We start from the raw sequence: 18,178 nt of genomic DNA, 5'->3' as shown, positions 1-18,178 counted from the left end.
GGGCAGCTTTGGACTGTACATGGTAGAGTTGACAGTCCACCATCTCTGGCCATGAACATGGGAACTGTCTCTGCTAGGAGTTGCACTGGCACCTTCATGCCCAAGGTCAGAAGTGGTGTTAGTATCTGACATTGACTGCTGTCTGCTGAGACTGTGTCCCCAAGAGACAGACCAGGACCAAAAGCCCATGGCCTGCTATGTTGTGGTGTGGACAGCACACAACCCTCTGTAGCACTGGATGTACTGCCACTACGAGAATGTGAGTATGCACAACTACATGGACTCTCAGCAGATGGGGTTGCTGACCTACATCCATGAGTCCGACACTCAACTGCAACCACATGTTCCAGCACAGACAATGTGCAGTCTACGACAGATACTATCTCATCCCACAGTCTGTTCACTGCATCAGAGAACCAATCCAGGGTGTCCCCAATGCAGTGGAGGCAGTCATGGATGTCAGAATATGCTGCATCCATAACCCTAAGCATACGTATGGTGTTCTGTTCAGAATGTGCCTGTGCCTCCATGATGGCCTGAAACAAGAGCCAAGTGACCCGTGATGTGACACCTACAACAGGTGGTGGACAGACAGCAGGCATCCTACAAGCACCCCTGTCAATCTGCCTGTGTGGGACCTCACCAGCTCTCTGGCTATGGCCAGCATCTACATTTGCTGGAGCCATAGTTGCAACACTTTCCTGTTCAATGTCTCCATCCTCTGACTGTCCAATTTCTGTGGCCTCAGGTGCACGGTATGTGTGGGCATACAGACTGTGTTTGGTGGCAATGGCCCCAGAGGGATGTCTACCTCTGGGACAGATTCAGCCCCTGACACTACCACCTGTGCCTCACTGTAGCCACCACCATCATCAGAGTCTATAGAGACACTGACATCAGGTTGTGTAGGGAACAGACACTAACTTTAACTTCCATGGCCACCTGCAATAAGAAAGAAAAAAATCAGTACATTAATACCTGCACTATTGTGTACAAAAAGTCTACAATGAAGACCCACAACTGGATTAGCGGTCACACAACTTTCTTCTCGACTGTCATCCACAAAACACTTCTTCAGAACAAAATACAAATTCAGCTCAGGACTTTTATAACAATCAATTGAAGTAAATCAAGTTAAACATGACCAGTAATATTTACCTTTTAATTAATCAGTGTGGCACTATACTTGATAAAACAACACATAAAAATCTAGTACACCTCTCTTAAATGCATGGAAATACACCATTCACTGCCTAATGTATTTATCTTCAACCTGTTGTATTTTAAAAAAGCATTTTTAGATTCCTTGCCTCATTTAAACCAGGTGCTTTATCTGCTCTTAACAGTAACATGGTGTATCTGTTTATTAAACTAAACTCTTGTGACTACCCCTTCTAGAAACCTTAGGTACCTGCTCCAGATTGGAATTTAAAAACATCCTACACTGTTTACACACATAGTTATGCTTAAATAGGGCATTATTCTGACCCTTAACCATACTAGAATATAATTTCTCCTTAACAAAACAAGTGTCATGCTAACCAGAAGCAGTATCATGGTCTTGGGCAATACCTAATGGACCTGTGAAAAGTCGAGGGTGGGGTAATGTCAGTACCACCGCATGTTGCAGCACAAGGTAATACAGCCATATATCTCACATTTACAGTAGCTACTGTGTTACTTGTTGTATTGGTCACAATCTGAGTATGAGTGTATAACTGAGGTTACCCCCCCAAAGAACAAAAACCTGACACCCACATAAAACTATCTATAGCCTGACACACTGATTGCTACAAATGGTGCAACCTGGCCAGGCGCCTGGCATGTGACTCAACATTGTGAGCCCTCTCAGCTGCAGCTGTTAGGAGAGAAGCACAACATTATGCATACCAGTTTTGCAGAGATTCAGGATGCATATTGGTAAAATAGAGAACAAACTGCTTACATATTTGTGGGGCATTCCCTGCTATAGCTTCTTGAACCCAAGTGTCCAAGGTTCTCTTCTTTTTTCTTTTCTGGTCATCATAATGGTGATGAGATTGCTCTCCTGTGCAGGGGATACCAGTAACACTGGTGAGTTCCCTGGCCAACTGGTCCCAGGCCTCTGCCTTAAACTCTGAACCCTAGAATCCACCCTGCATCAGCCACAGTTCATGGCTTTGTACCAGGAGCCCAACCATGACCCTGGACTCCTGAATACCCCACTTATGCACCCAAAAGTGCACACCTTCACCAGCACCACCTGCCATATCAACAGTAGATTGAACTCTAATGAATGATGCGGAATTCTCACCTATTGTGCTTAATATAGACTCTTTTCCCACTCTTACACATCATTCAGCAACATTCAAATAAGCACCAATTTACTTAGCATCACACAAACCAGCCAGGCAGAGCCAAGCAGCGCAAAAACTCACAGAATATGGTTTTAGCGAAGCCTAGCACTGCACAAACATTGGTAGCCATTCACATGTTTATGCACTGTTTAGCATGAATGAGCAGTGCTTAGCAGAGCTCAACAGTGCCAAATTTCACAATACTTTTATAAATTACAGGAAACTGTACATTCATTTACAGACATATTCTGTGTGTTATGGACTCGAACCCAGGACCTTCTACACATAAGGCCATAACTCTACCCATGTAGCTAGTTCGATGTTATAAAAACTGGCATACCTTCACATTTACTACTAGGCTACCTGTTAGCATTACTGAGCACTGTGCTGTGCCATGCAAACATCCTTAAACACACCTATAAATAAATAATTGCATCCAGTTTATATTTTTAGATGTCTGACAGGTGTCGGCTATGTATGTATAAGCTCCGTTCAGCTCTGTCGTGCTCCATGCCATGCTGCGCAAATGGCAATTAGAAATATATATATGTATAAATAAATTTAATTATGATAATTAATTATATCCAGTTTCTATTTTTAGATGTCTGGCAAGTGTCAATATGTCTATATGTGAGCACAACTTGCTGTGCTATGTGCTGCACAATGCACACATGAAAACAAAAATACAAAAAAAAATAAAAGATCATAAAAATGACATGGCTGGTGCAGTGGTAGCATTGTCACCTCACAACAAGAGGTTCTCCGGTTCGATTCTTGGCTGGTGTGCCTTCTGTGCGGAGTCTGCATGTCCTCCCTGCATTTGTGTAGGTTTCCTCCAGGTGCTCCAGTTTCCTCCCACATTACAAAGACATTCATTTGGAGCGTTTCTCCCCAGGACTCCACTGAAAAGTGGCTTTGTTCCAAGTTGGACTTTCCCAGTTAACAAATATTAACTAACTAAATAATAAAAATAAAATGACATATTATACATTTGACACACTTCACAACATTACAGCAGTGATGGGAAGCATTACAGTGAGCCTCACACTCATCTGTAACCACTGGTAGCTGTTACACCTCTCCCTACATTGATTCAATATTCCTCATCCTTAGCTCTCCCTAGGCAGCGCACCATCATTAATATGCAGTGTGGACTGCCTAGGGGAAACCATGGCCGTGTACATGGATGCATTCCGTGTAAGCTCTACACAGTGCCTACATGGATTTTATTAAATCCTGGGGAATATCTAAACTAAGCTTCACTATATTCCTGACTATATCTAAGAGAGTTACTATACCCTAATAACATACATAATAGAGCAAGGTAGATGATGTGGTGAATGGTTCATAGGTGTGTATTAAGCTAATGGCCCTGGAACCTTTACAAGCCTAGCCCATAGCATTACCCTGGCATCGTGCCACCCGACCTTAGTTCCTAGTGCCTCTGTCGAGTAGAGCCACTGGAGTGATAAGACACTACTACTATCAAACCCAGGACCTTCTGAACTATAGTCAGAGCAACACACCACTAGGACAACTGAGTGCTCTTCTTCTTGTCAGGCCCAAGACAGAATAATGAATGCTCAGTCTCACTAACAGACTTCTCAAAATAATATCTAAAATATTACTGCTGGGAAAGCTTGCAGAATGACATCATTTCTGGTCATCTGACTTCTAGTTCTCATGCAAAAATCCCCTTTGCTGGAAGCTGGCAGGACTTAGCACCTACCTGTACAAAAACACACACAAGGGCTTTTGCTCAGATCTTTGGCAGGTGCTGGAAGTCATAAAACAATTGCATACTACATGATTGAAGAGTAGTGATTAGTTCACCCCAAAGACAATACAGAAAGCTTCCTAGTGCAGACTTAATGCCACTGGCTACACTGAAACCTGTGAAATAGCATCTTTATGGTCTAGCCTATAAAGTGATTTAATTTCAGATATTTTCTAAAGTTTGCTGGACTGAGGTTAACCTCCAGTTTCCTCTATTAGAACATATACATTTAAACAGTTACAATAGTGCATGTACATTTCTGTTCAAACACAGTACTTTACAAATAACTTTTCAACACAAACAACTGTACAAATCAATTTGATATACACATGACATAGATTTCTAATACATTTGTAACACCAGCATCTTGTATGAATCAGTACCACTACATTTGTAACACAAGTGTCGTGTATAAATCAATTTTAGATTCACAAATGACATATAATTATTTACAAACTTCCAGTTACTGTGCTGGCAGTACCTCCTTTCATCACAACTGGTCATACCATAACTCAAGCCTTTCCAGTCTGCAATCTCTGTGCCTCCTGAATGGTAACAAAATTTGCTAACAGAGACAATGCTTAAGATGTATCTTTCTCTAATACCATTGCCATACATTAGAGAAAACCTAGAATTTAATTGTCCCAGGTCTTTGCTCTAAATCTACCTGATCGCATCTTTCCCAGTGCAGTCAATACTGCTACCAGGTCATTAGTCTCTGGTGCCTCTGCTTCTACAATTCTTTGCACCCCTTCAGCATCAATCAGCTCAAAAAGACCCATATAATCACCCCTCCATGTCTTCTCTTTTACCAATGTGGAACTATGAGGTATAATAAATACACCAGACCCACTTGACAAAAATGTCTGGATAGTGAGCTAAACTCTTGCTTCTGATCCTAAACCCTCTGCCCTTGGATCCACCATACTAATTGTATATTGAGCCACCTGTTCAGCCATCTGCATTAAGCTACCTACCACTGTACTAGGGTCGGCCACCAGTATCCCCAACAGACTTCTAACCTGCTGGACCTACTCTTCAAACTTTAACCGCTTTTGCTACCTACTATGTCATCATAACCCTGCAGCAACTCTACTACCCTATCAAACAGAGGCACACTTAATGGCACTTGCCTCGCAGTCTCATAACATTCAGCATTACCTGCCGATGACTGGCTCCCAACAGTCCGAACTCCATTGGCCCCCATATGAGTTGCACTGGATCCCTTTCTAGACTTCCTCACAGTGGCAGTGCTGTGCTGCACATCTATGGACTTACACTTCCTCTGGCATCTACTCTGTGGCTCTGATGAAGGTCTACCAAGTGGCTGTGATGGTTCCTCACACAATCTCGGCCCACCTCTCATTTAAAGTTTACACCTTGACCATCTGCAAAATAAAGCAACAATTATTACTACCAACTTCTTTTTTGTCATCCTAGCCTCCATACCAGTCTCCTTATTAATTAACCTATATCCATGCCCCAGTACCCAAGTCCAATCCTTCCTACATCCTCTCCCTCATGTAACATCCCCTTAACATAGCCAGCCTCTTCAGCCTCCAATGCCACCTGAACATAACACCACTAAGTCCCAGATGAATGCTGCTCTTCCCTAAACATATACTCAAGCTTCATAATGTTAGGGAGGAGTGACTACAGACCCCAGGAACTATCGCCACATTAGCCTGATGAGTCATATATGCAAAGCTATGGAATGCCACATTAGCCTGATGAGTCATATATGCAAAGCTATGGAACGCATCACCATGGACCTAATAAACAAGGATATAGGAAATCTCCAAACTCTGGATCCTACCCAGTTTGGTTTTGTGAAGGGTAGATCATGCCTGCTCACCTTGGTTGACTTCTTTGAGTCAGTCACCAGAGCTGTGGGAGAAGGCAAGGTGGTTCATACAGCCTACCTTGATCTTGCCAAGGCCTTGATACCATTTCCCACTCAGGAATCATAGAAAAACTCACTAAGCTAGGCATCAACCCCTATATCACTAGGTGGGTTGCAAACTGACTCACAAATAGAATCCACAGTGTGAAAGTAGCTGACTCCAAGTCAGACTGTCAACCAGTTATGAGTGGAGTTCCACAGGGTTTGGTCCTGGGTCCTCTCCTGTTTGGTATCTACTTCTTTGAAGTCCAGGCCAACACGAAGGGACTCTGGTTGACAAAGTTCACAGACGATTGCAAGCTGGGAGCTATTATTAACTCCCCAAATGATGTTGACATCCTACAGAAAGGCCTCAGTGAGACCAATGGCTGGTGTCAGAACCATTGCCTTAAGCTCAATGCCAAAAAATGTGTCGTCATCCCCCTTGGGAAAAATTCGGTTCCCTTGAATTACCACATCGATGGTAGTCCACTGAACACAGAAGGCATTATAAGATATCTGGAAACACAGGTTCACAGCAACCTCTCTTTTGACCACCACATTGCCACTGTGGTCAGAAAGTCCTTCTATGTGGCACATCTCATTACTAAGGGTTTTGCATCCAGGAAGAAAGAGGTCATTGTCTCTCTTTACTCTTCCCTCATTAGGCCAGTCATTGAGTACAATGCCCCATTTGGCATGTACCTCACTAGATACCTGCAACAACTGGAGAGGCTGCAAAAGTACCTCACAAAGAGGATCTTAGGCCTTAAACACTTGTTTTATATGGACAGACTCAAAAAAACTCCAACTATTCTCTGTCTCATATCGCCTACTTAGAGGTGATCTCTGTTTGACTTACAAAGCCATGTTTTGACCCAGCTCTGTTAGAAATGCTACATCTAAAGAAATTCCAATCCCTCCACACCACACGCTCCAGAGACTTCAAACTCATTACCACAATCAACAGAACATGTTCGAGGGACAGGTTCATAACCCAGAGACTGCCCATGCTATGGAATAGACTTTACATACATGTTAAGTAGAGCACCTCACTGGCCCTCTTCAAGAGAAATCTTGATGAGTGGATGGGAAATAGAAAATTCAGCCCAGGGATCAATCCAGTGGCTCTACTCTGCAGGCACTAGGAACTAAGGTCGGGTAGCATGATGCCAGGGTAATCCTATGGGCTAGGCTTGTAAAGGCTCCAGAGCCTTTAGCCTAGTTCACACCTATGAACCTATGAACCTCACACACCCGATTCCTGTACAGAATACATAACCACTTATCCCCAGGTGCCTAATTATCCTTCTGCAACAACAGTATGAAACACCACAAATCATGTGGCAAATGCCCTAACAGCAATACTGAGTTTACATAAAATTGCAGACCTACCATATAGCTTGCAGCATTACTACTAACAGACCTCCTCCCACTCTATCACGAGCCTGTGTTAATGCAACCACAGCATACCAGTCTTCTTAATTAATATAATTAAATATTTTTCCCTGGCTAGGAGCTACAAATCCTAGCACTGCATGAATGACAGCTTTCCAAACCACCATTAACTGGGATAGTTTAGACCACATGGTTTAAATCATTTCACCCAACAATGGTCGAAAATCAGGGACAAATTTTTAAATATTGCTCTTATAAACTTACAAAGCTGATAGAGTAATAGATTTTGTATTAGCATGCATTTACTGAAGGATATGAAGCCTGAAACTCAAAATATCAGTCAGTATTTAGTGACTTCAAGCCTCAGTGATTTTCCAGGAAAAACACACATTTTGTTGAGGGCGATATTTATATGTCACTAGCTGCAAGAATATGTCCCAACCCTCTAAAAGCCTAGAACCACCACCCTGTCACTGGCAGGATGGAGGTTGCAACTCTTACTTGTAATCCAAGCAAGCTGCTTGATCTCTTGATTCTGTCTTTAATTTTTTTATATATTTGCAGCTATCTGCATCCTGAATAGTTGCCTCTGTATGCTCACCTGCCTGCTCATGCTACATATCACAACATACCTCTCCACCTTTTAGCACAAGAAATCTGGACAAAGCCTAAAATTATGGTGGGGATAAAAGCCTATAATAGGGACAGATTTAAATATAGCTCTTATAACTTAGAAAGATTTCTAAAATAACAGGATTTTTATTTGCACACATTTTCTGACATATATGAATTCAGAAACTAAAATGTATGTCATTACTACATAACTTCAGTCTTCAGTAATTTGCTAGGGAAAAATCCACTTTTATAAGGAGTAAGCCAAACATACATGATAAATCTGGACATTCTGTGGAATTTGGGATAGTTCAGGAGTAAGCCTCATACCTGAAGCTAGGCCAGAAGCACCTCCACTCAACCTTTATGTCTTATATAATCAATTTTTAGAGGCACGCAATGTCTTCATTGTGTGCTTGTTAATCATATAACATAAAGAAGCTATTTGCTTACTATAGCCTCGTATGGCGGCACGTAGTGTGATCACTGTGTGTCAGCCAGTATACATTAAAACGAAGCTATTTTACACTTTGCGCTTTGCTTTGTTATGTTGCGCTTATATGACAATGTACTTCTACTAAAGTAATATTTAGATAGTTTTCTGTGTAATTAAGATGCGTTGTTTTATGTTTTATATAATCAATTTTTGGATGCACGCAATGTTATTATTGTGTGCTTACTAATTACATAACAGAAAGAAGCTATTTGCTTATTATAACCTCGTATCGTGGCACGTAGTATGATTACTGTGTATCAACCAATATATATAAGAACAAAGCTATTTTGCATTTTGACTTGTTCTGTTGCTCTTATATTACAATGTAGTTCACAAAAGCAACATCTTGGCTTCACTACTTGCCATATATGGGCAGCATTTCCTCACTAATGGTGTATAGATGATTTGTTCATTAATTCTAAATTACTCAATTATATCTATGCAAAACTAAGAAATGATAACAAGCTTAGTGTGAGTTTTCTAAATATGGGCATAGTTTCCTGCAAATATATATACGAAAATATATTGTTACCAAGATGGTTATGTTGTTAATATTTGATGACAGCCTGCTCTTGAAGCTCATTTAATCACGAAGCTATATTTATATACTAACACTACCATGTTTTAGAAATTTTAATTGTGTTTCTTTTTCAAGTAGCTTTCAGGTTATTGGTTATAACCTAGCCTGATCGTTCGCTATGTTGTTGCTGAATTTTTACTAATTATGTAATTAGGTATTTAATCAATATACTGCTTGATCTAATTGTATAATTGGAAGTTAATGTTTTAGTATAAAAGTGCCCATTTAGTTTCTGTAATTTGTAACCTGAGGAAGCGCAATTTACATTGCATGAAAGCGCTTGTTTTTGTTCTACAAATAAATTTATTTTATTTAATTTTACTTCGTGGTGGTTTCTGCATTTTTCCAGTTTTGCACCTCCACTCAACCTGTACCACATCTGGGTCCAAACATCCCCTTCCCATGAGGCAAACCAAACATTAGAGCTGAACTCTGCACACTCCATGGCAATGACCATACCCTGAAAGTGCTGTCTCCAAATCTCCTAAATAAGAGTGACTTTTTTTTAATATAATGCAAGGAAGGAAGGAATGATGGGGAAGACCACAAAAATACACAAACCATGCAGAGCATGCTAACAAGGGAAACTGTAATGCTGGAAAGGGGAGGGGCAGGGACAGAAAACAATTCTACTGTAACTAACCCCTTAAATGCTTGCTCCCTCCCCTCTTTACACATAATGACTTAACAGAATCCTCACACTCCCCACACAAATAAAGGCTATACACCAATACCCCACTTTCTAGTGTAATAACTTCTTATCCTGTAAGACATGATTAAAAAATAAAAAAAGAAGAACCCTAGCCTCTATCTGCTCAAATACTCACCTATTCAAATGTTCCTTACCTTAATTCCATTTCCTACCTATTACTAAGCCAACAAATTCTGGTCACTTGGTCGTGGGCAACAAGTACTTCTTTGCACTAAAACCCACTCCAAAGAGGCCAATCTGCTCTCAGACTAAATTATATATAACCTCTGTAACCACCCCCCCCCGCTGTGCATCACTTCCTGACCTTAGCACCTCCCCATCAAACACATATCCTTGCTTAACCCTTCCCTCCCCCACCTGTTACCAGAAAACCATCCTTAGAATCAGATCACAAAACAAACTATAACTCTCTGTTCCCTCTATTTCTCTCCCCTCCTCCCCCTCTCTCCCCACATAGGCGTATATGAACAAATACATCTACAAGCAAAATAAATTTAACCAAGATAAGAGTGCAGTCTATTTAGATGCAGATAAAATGCAAAGATATACATATCACAAAATAATGAAGTAGTGTTGTCGCCTCACAGCAAGAGGTTCTCTGGTTCGATTCTCGGCTGGGGTGCCTTCTGTGCGGAGTCTGCATGTCCTCCCTGCATTCGTGCGGGTTTCCTCCGGGTGCTCCTGTTTCCTCCCACAATTCAAAGCCATGTCTGGAGCTTTTCTCCCCAGGCCTCCGCCGAAAATTGGCTTCGTTCCAAGTTGGACTTTCCCGGTAAACAAATGTTAAATAAAAATAAATAAATAAATAAATGAAATTAAAAACACATTCCAGAGACATGGGGAGAAAATCAGGCTCTCCCTCCGTGTATGGTATTACCTAATGAAAGAATATAGAAAGCTCCAGTTATAAATCTGCTAGTGCATAGTGTCCACATTTTGGGTAGGATTATTTTTATTATTCTCTGGAAGTAAAACATTAGACTGTGAGTCTGTGGCTACTTGGCATGCAAAATGTAATCATAGTTCCAAAACCTTCTTCCAAATGTTAATAATTCTTCCAGTTAATGGATGTACCCATCTGCTAAATATGTGCATGCACAGTGAACTACTGTAGTCTGCAAAGCACACAGCATCTTATCCTTCATTCTGTTTCTTAATTAGCTCTTTAACTGCATTTGTCTGTCATACCATTGCTGGTGCTGGCAATGCTTTGCATAGTTGTGTTTCTCTTAAACTTAATGCTGTGATTCTGCAAGCTCAGGTTTTCATCCAACACCATTTAGACATTTCTAGGGCAGTCATAATGAGAGACAGATACAGACAGCCAAATACAAGCTCTTCCCTCACCCCCAAGCTCTTCAGAAGAGAGGGTCCTAAATTGATGTAAGAACCACTGCTAACTGCACCTCTCAACTGTCCAGATTTTTGCAAAATGTCCAGATTTCTGACTCATGTTTTCAGTCTGTTTCTCATAAATGTTTGATTTTCTGGCAAATTATTAGCAAATCATTGAGGATGGAAGTCAGAAAATAATGACAGGCTTTTGAATTTCAGACTTCATACCTTTCAGAAAATTCATGCTACTGGAAAACTTGTTAGTCTATCAACTTTCTAAGCGTATAAAAGCAATAGTAAAAAAAGTTCTTATTTTTGGGGCATTAGTCCACCCATTATTTCTGGCTTTGTCTAGATTTTGTTGAGAGGTATGTTGTTAACACATACTGAATCCCAAAACAGGCCTGCTTTCCTTTTACATTTGGAAAATTTCCAGTGTCAGCCATCAGCAAATTATGAGCATAGATTTGCATGTCTCTATTTTCTCTTCCATCTCTCATCTGAACTAATACATTGAGTTTTAGGTATGTACATAGTCCACTAGATGTCAGTCTGCACTCCAGAGACTGACTGAACCAAATATATAGCATGTCTGTTTGTTAACTAAATCATTTATCTTAATACCTGCAGCGTTAGACCATACACATTACTACTGAGCTGGAAACAACTGTCTTATTCAGTCACACAAGTGTTTTTTACATTCCTTCCACCTAGTTTCAGCCTTCTTTACAACCTTAAGTCCTTATATGTCTGTTTTCTGCATTTTTCTGTGTCTTCATGACACAACTTTAGGAATGTCCAGTCCAACAAACCTTACAGGTCTATGAATGAATATTTAAAAATGGCCCAGGGAGGGTCACTGGAAAACATCTGCTTTGATATTAACAATGCTTGTGAACCATTTACCTTACCTTAAGAATCCAGTCTGACATCAACAAATTCTTGATCATTTTTAATGCTCTACTCCCAGTATGTATATACAAAGATCAGTGTATTTTATTATGGACGCTATTAACTATTGCCAACATACCTCTCAACTGTCCAGATTTTTGCAGCATGTCCAGATTCGTGCTTCATATTTTTGGTCTATTTCTCATAAAATTTGTGTTTTTCTGGCAAATTACTGAGGAATGAAGTCACCAAATAATGAGACACATTTGAGTTTCAGACTTTTTTCATTCAGAAAATGCATGCTAGCATAAAATCTGTTATTCTACAAACTTTCTAAGTTTATAAGAGTAATATTTAAAACTTGCTGCTATTTTTAGACCTTTATACAGATTTCTTGCACTAAGAGGTTGAGAGGTATAATTACCAGGAAAGTCATTACCAGGAATTGGGAAGGTAATAGATTTCTTAACTTTCAAGTATTTCTAAAATTAACTATTGGTATATGCCTTAAAGAAATTACATAAATTATATTAAGATCTAAGAAAATTTCTTCTGATTATAAGAATTGGAGAAGGTGCTCAATTTATTAGATAACTATAATACAATATAATTTCTGACATTGATTAGAATACAAATTTATTTAAAAAATGTATATTTGAATTTTGAGTAATAGAATTTGAGAATATGGAGTTATGCAATAGTTATAAGTAGCGGAGAATTTTTTTTGTTATATATTTGAATAAAAATATTTGAAAAAAAAAAAGCAGAAACTAGTTTGCCTTCTTTGCTGCCTTCAATGTCTATCCCAGTCTCCCTAAAGCACCTTATAAAACATACATTTTAATTGTTTCTCTTTTACCCTTTCTCAGTAATTGCAAATACTGTCCTTTACTTTCAGAACTTCAGGTTTGTGTCAGTAGCTTTACAGTTTGCAGACTGGGCAGATGATCAGAACAGCTTCTTTTAACATTTGCTACCACTAAGTCTGCCTTGGCGCTGCTATTCCTGTTTTCCCATGACAATCAATTCTATGGATGATCTGCTGCCAAGTATTATTAACCAGCATGGTATTAGCTGCTTGTCACATATTCACGTTTTGATGAACTTCTTGAATGAAGACAGTCTAAAAATGGGACCACTCACATGAATTAAGAGTTAGAACAGGGGCACCACAGATTCATTACAGTTTTTTAATGTTTCTGTCGGTAACAAAGAAGATTCAAAGAAAATGTATGCCATTTTGCATACTATAGAACATCTGAAAGGCACAAGAGAAAGGGTAAATATGGTAGGGTTATAAGAAATATAAAAAAATCTATATAACTTGCAATTGTTTTTTCAGTAAAGATACTGCAAGTATAAATCATTAAAAAGTTGTGTAACAATTATATTTGTAATTTGAAAAGCTGGGTGAAAAGGTGTACAAGTCTGTAATTATTTTACAGTGAAGCTATGGCAGAATGTAATGTAAAAAGTAAAATAACTATACATCTGTTTCTGTGGGTAGATGGCAGACACACACACACACACACACATTCATGCGCATGCACATACACACACACACACACATACACACACACACACACACACACACACACACACACACACACACACACACACACTTTACAAGGATGCAAGAATGGATTAACTGCTTCCTATCACTTGTTGCATTAGTTCATAAAGGTGGAACTTTTAGGTCTTTTGTTTAGATTCAAAGTTTCATTGACAAGAAAGGAAAATCCAGACCCCTTGACAGAGGGTTTTTGCCTGAATGAACTATGCAAACTAAATACTGTCCAGGGACATCTCACTCCAGGCAATCCCCAAGACTCTAGGATAACTGACTGTCTCTCGCAGAAATTCTACAGCAGCAATAATTTTCTGCTTAGTTTGGAACTGTCTGCCTAATAATTGTTTACTACAAAGCCGCGGTGGTACAGCAGTAGCGTTGTTGCCTCACAGCAAGAGATTCTCTTGTTCAATTCTCGGCTGGAGTGCCTTCTGTGTAGAGTCAGCATATCGTCCCCGCAGTCCTCTGAAAGACATGGGTGTGCCTTTGCTGAAGGTTAGGCATCAGGTTGGCAACTTGGCACCATAAAAATCGACTGCCAATCATTAGTGGAACGGAGTTCCGCTGTGGCGACCCCTAACCTGGAAAAGACAAACACAAACAAACTTGCTGTCAGTGAGTTCATTTCCAATTTACTTTCCCTAATGATAATTTGTATTTTCCAATCCAGAAAGTAGTAAACAGATGCTAGTAATTCTTTAACTAGAGTTTGTGTTAGAACTGTCATTCATCTAGTCAGTTATTCCAATGCTATTTAAAATGTGTTAGATTGCATTTTCATTGAATAATTGCATATATGTACATTTAACTGTGAAACTATAATGCTTAATTTCTTTTAGTAAATATTCTTATTTCGTCAATTCTAAAAACTAGATGTTAAAAATCGTTGGTAACTTTTAACTGTTGATAAACACCTTTCAAAAACACAGAAAGAAAGAGAGACTGACAGAAGACAGAAAGGTTGCTTAGCCTACCTACCATAAGATGTTATTTATTTATTCATTAATTCATTCATTTATTCATTCATTCATTCATTCATTCCAGAAGGGTCTGACTGAGCATGTTGCCCCTTTTAAACAAAGGACCAGAGTGAAAAACTTACCAAGTAGAAAATATTTTTTACATAGTATGATATAAATAATGGTACACAAGTTTTCTAGATACAATATATAGCTTGATATAAGTTTCTTACAATTGTAGTAAAATAATACATGAAAATCAAGACAAACAGCAATACAAAATAATATTTACATTTAGTAGGTAATGCAAGTAGATTTTATCTTGACATGTCTTTCAGTTTACATTGGTAATTAGTCAGATACCAAAGCACATTTCCCTGAGTCCATGAGAAGATGTCATTAAAAGAGGACAAGATAAGGAGTAAAGCTGTCAAGTGTATGTTTAATGAAGAGAAAAAGACATTGTTGGAAGAGCTGAAGACAAGTGGGGAATATTTGAAGAACTGTGAAGGGGGAGTCGATTGTATATCCAAGAAAGGAGGGTAAGAGAGGACTAAAATATACGAGATGTAGGTGAGAAACTGGGACAGGGTGAAAATAGGGATACCGAAGTATGAAAAGCACAGGTGAGAGGAAGGAGAGTGAGAGAAGAGACTTGCACTGTTATTTTAAGGTTATCCTGGAGGGAAGCATGAACACAGCCATGTTTCTGTTAGGAATATTACATTACAGTGCATTCATTTTCCAGAGTGTTACAGTAACTGTAACTTGGATGTGCCAAATTTGTCTTGCTGTTGTTTATAAAGTACTGTGGAAACACAAGGGGTTCATAGCACTGAAAGGTATTACTAAGCATATCTAAGAAATTATGTGTATGTGAATAAAGTGTTTTAATCAAGTTACAGTTATTTTTGGTAAGGTATCACGTTAAGAGAAAGGTGGGTGTGTTCCTTGGGAGACATTGTCCATAATCCAGTTCTGCAGATAGTTTGAACCTTATTTGAGTGTGGCTGCTGTGGGCTATATTGCAAAGGCATCAGCGTTCCTTTGCTAGTTGCTCTTATGACCATTACACCTCACTTATTAACTTATACCCATCTATATTTACATTTTTTGTTTGTATTTTCTATATTTAGTGAGTGGGAGTACAGCAGACTTAAAGCCCTTACTCCCATGTCATCACAATGATGACCACAGTGATCTGAATGTGTAATGTTTGGGCCGTAAAATGATAATAAAGTTATTATGTATTCATGTGTGTAAAAGCTGAGGCATTTTATTATATGCACTAATTTTTACAATCCCTAAGTAAAGAAGGAAAAATTCTGTAAAGATACATATAATGTTATTCATAGTCATTATGTGAAATCATCATTTGTGGAGTGGTGATGGTGAAGTGGCCGCAGCGGTGTTTGTTTACTTGGAAGGATACTCATTTTAATCTCTAATTTTCTTCTAAGTGTTTCCCTGAAAATTTGTGTATTACTACTTTTAACTTTTAGGTAACTGTCAGCTGTAACAATGTCAGTGCATATAGCATTAATGGTCTTAATCAGTGCAATGTTATGTTATGATATACAGCTTTCTTTCTGCAGCTCAGTGACATTTTAAGCATTGCAATTACAGTAATGAAACACATACAATTACATAGTATCCTAAGTCTCCCCTCACAATTTTTTTTAATAACTTATTCTCCTTTGACTTAAACATTTACCTGTATTTCTAATTAGCACTGTCATGTAACAATGTCACAAGGTCAAATGTGTCATACATGTCCCTAAAGATAGGTTAAGTGATGGTGCAAGTGATTTTAAGGAGGAGCTGTCAAGAGAGATGGATAGTGAGTTGGTCCGATGTTGTGACCTACAAGATGCAGATAATCCTGCAAACACTGATCTGACAGTTCTGAGGGCCTGGGACCATGACCCTGAATGAGAGGTTCTGCTAGGGATATGTGAACACTGACTTGGCCTGCATAAAATTTGTTGTATTCCCCCTGAGTAATTACAATACTTTCTTGAGAAGCACTTGTAGTCTTATGTGATCTGCCCCATGTATCCTGACAGTACCCCATCCACTTCCCCTTCCAAGACTGACTCTTATTTGAGTCTGGTAAATCTTAACTAGTGTACAAAGGGAGGTGACCATAGATGCTTGGTATGCAACCATCCTATGCATCAGTGTGATCATGGCATTATCCTTACTCTCTGTCATTTCCTTGTAGTGCTGAAAATTCTAACATATTCCCTGGAGGACTCTGACTATTACCTGCTGAGTTTCTGTGACAGTCCTCTGAGCTCTAACAATGTTACAGCACATTTACTACTGGGCAGCCAATGCTTTACGTGTTTCCTGAGGAAGCTGTAACAAATACTCACACCTGGCTTCGCTTTGTATGGGTGTCACTGTGACACTGTTACATCTGAATGTCTGCCATCATCCTGAAAGTCCTTGTCTGGGTTTGAAGATACTGGTGTTGAAGTACATGGGTTTTATACCTGTACAAGCTGCAGTGTAATGTCAGTATGTGCTTGACTTTGTGATCCCGTGTCACTTCCTGCAGTTACTAACTTGTTTTAGGGTATGAGATCCTACCATTAACTAATTACATCCGAGTGATACCTCCAGGTGCTTCTGCAGTTAACTCCTACTGACGTCTCTAGGTGTCAAATATTGCTTGATCATATTTGCATCAATAACTCCAAAACCATGCTATGAACAAGGTTTAAAAAGATTTCATCTTAAAGTTTACACAATGGCAAACTCAACTGCATTAATATTTGACTTCTGTCTAGTGCAGCTAAACAGATATTATAGATTGACTGGCCAGTAATGTTCAAAAAAGGAGAACGCTGATTGGTCAGCCCAACCATTGTGCCCACTGTAAATCCGGGAATATACCAATGGAAAAAGGTCCAGCTGACCAGACTTTTTTCCATTAGTATATCTCATAAAATTTTTATTTTTTTCTTTCTTTTTTAATAAATTTACAAAACAGAAGACCTCAAACAAACGAGGGAGATGGCACAGAGAAAAATAAGAGGATCATCAGGTACGTTCTGTAAAACTAAAGAAATGTACCTGATTATACTTTTATTTCCACTGTCCCAGTTCGTTTTTCTTAAATAATGTAATTGTATAATAGCAATAACCAACTCTGTGGCGTGGTATATTGAAGATTTACCCACGGTTGGCTTTATTTAATCAAGAGGGCTTCGCTCTTGTGATTAAACCACACCAACTGTGGATACATCTTCAATATACCACACCAATGTCATTGGTTATTGTTATATTAACTGTTGTTTTATGATATTCATTTATATAGATATAATTTTCATATTTTTCTAAATATTTCAACAACCAAGTAACACAGACAAAAGTCTTAGCCTTGTATGAATGTAGCTGATAGTATGTGTGTAACTTGAATGGTTGCTGAGATATTGCAGGTTATTTACAAAATGTTACAAATATAATAGTTATTGTGTTTACTGCAACTTATAAAATTTGGTTTAAGACCTAGAACCTAAACAATACTACCACTATAAAAATAGTTTGTGCTGAAGAGTTTGCCATTTATACTTCTTTCATAACCCCTATGGTTCCAGAGACATGAACATTTGTTTGAAATGT

Source organism: Protopterus annectens, chromosome 4.part0 (assembly GCF_019279795.1).
Source record: "Protopterus annectens isolate FY-2018-M chromosome 4.part0, PAN1.0, whole genome shotgun sequence".
In the NCBI taxonomy this organism is placed as follows: domain Eukaryota; kingdom Metazoa; phylum Chordata; order Ceratodontiformes; family Protopteridae; genus Protopterus; species Protopterus annectens.
This window is presented reverse-complemented; position numbering follows the sequence as displayed.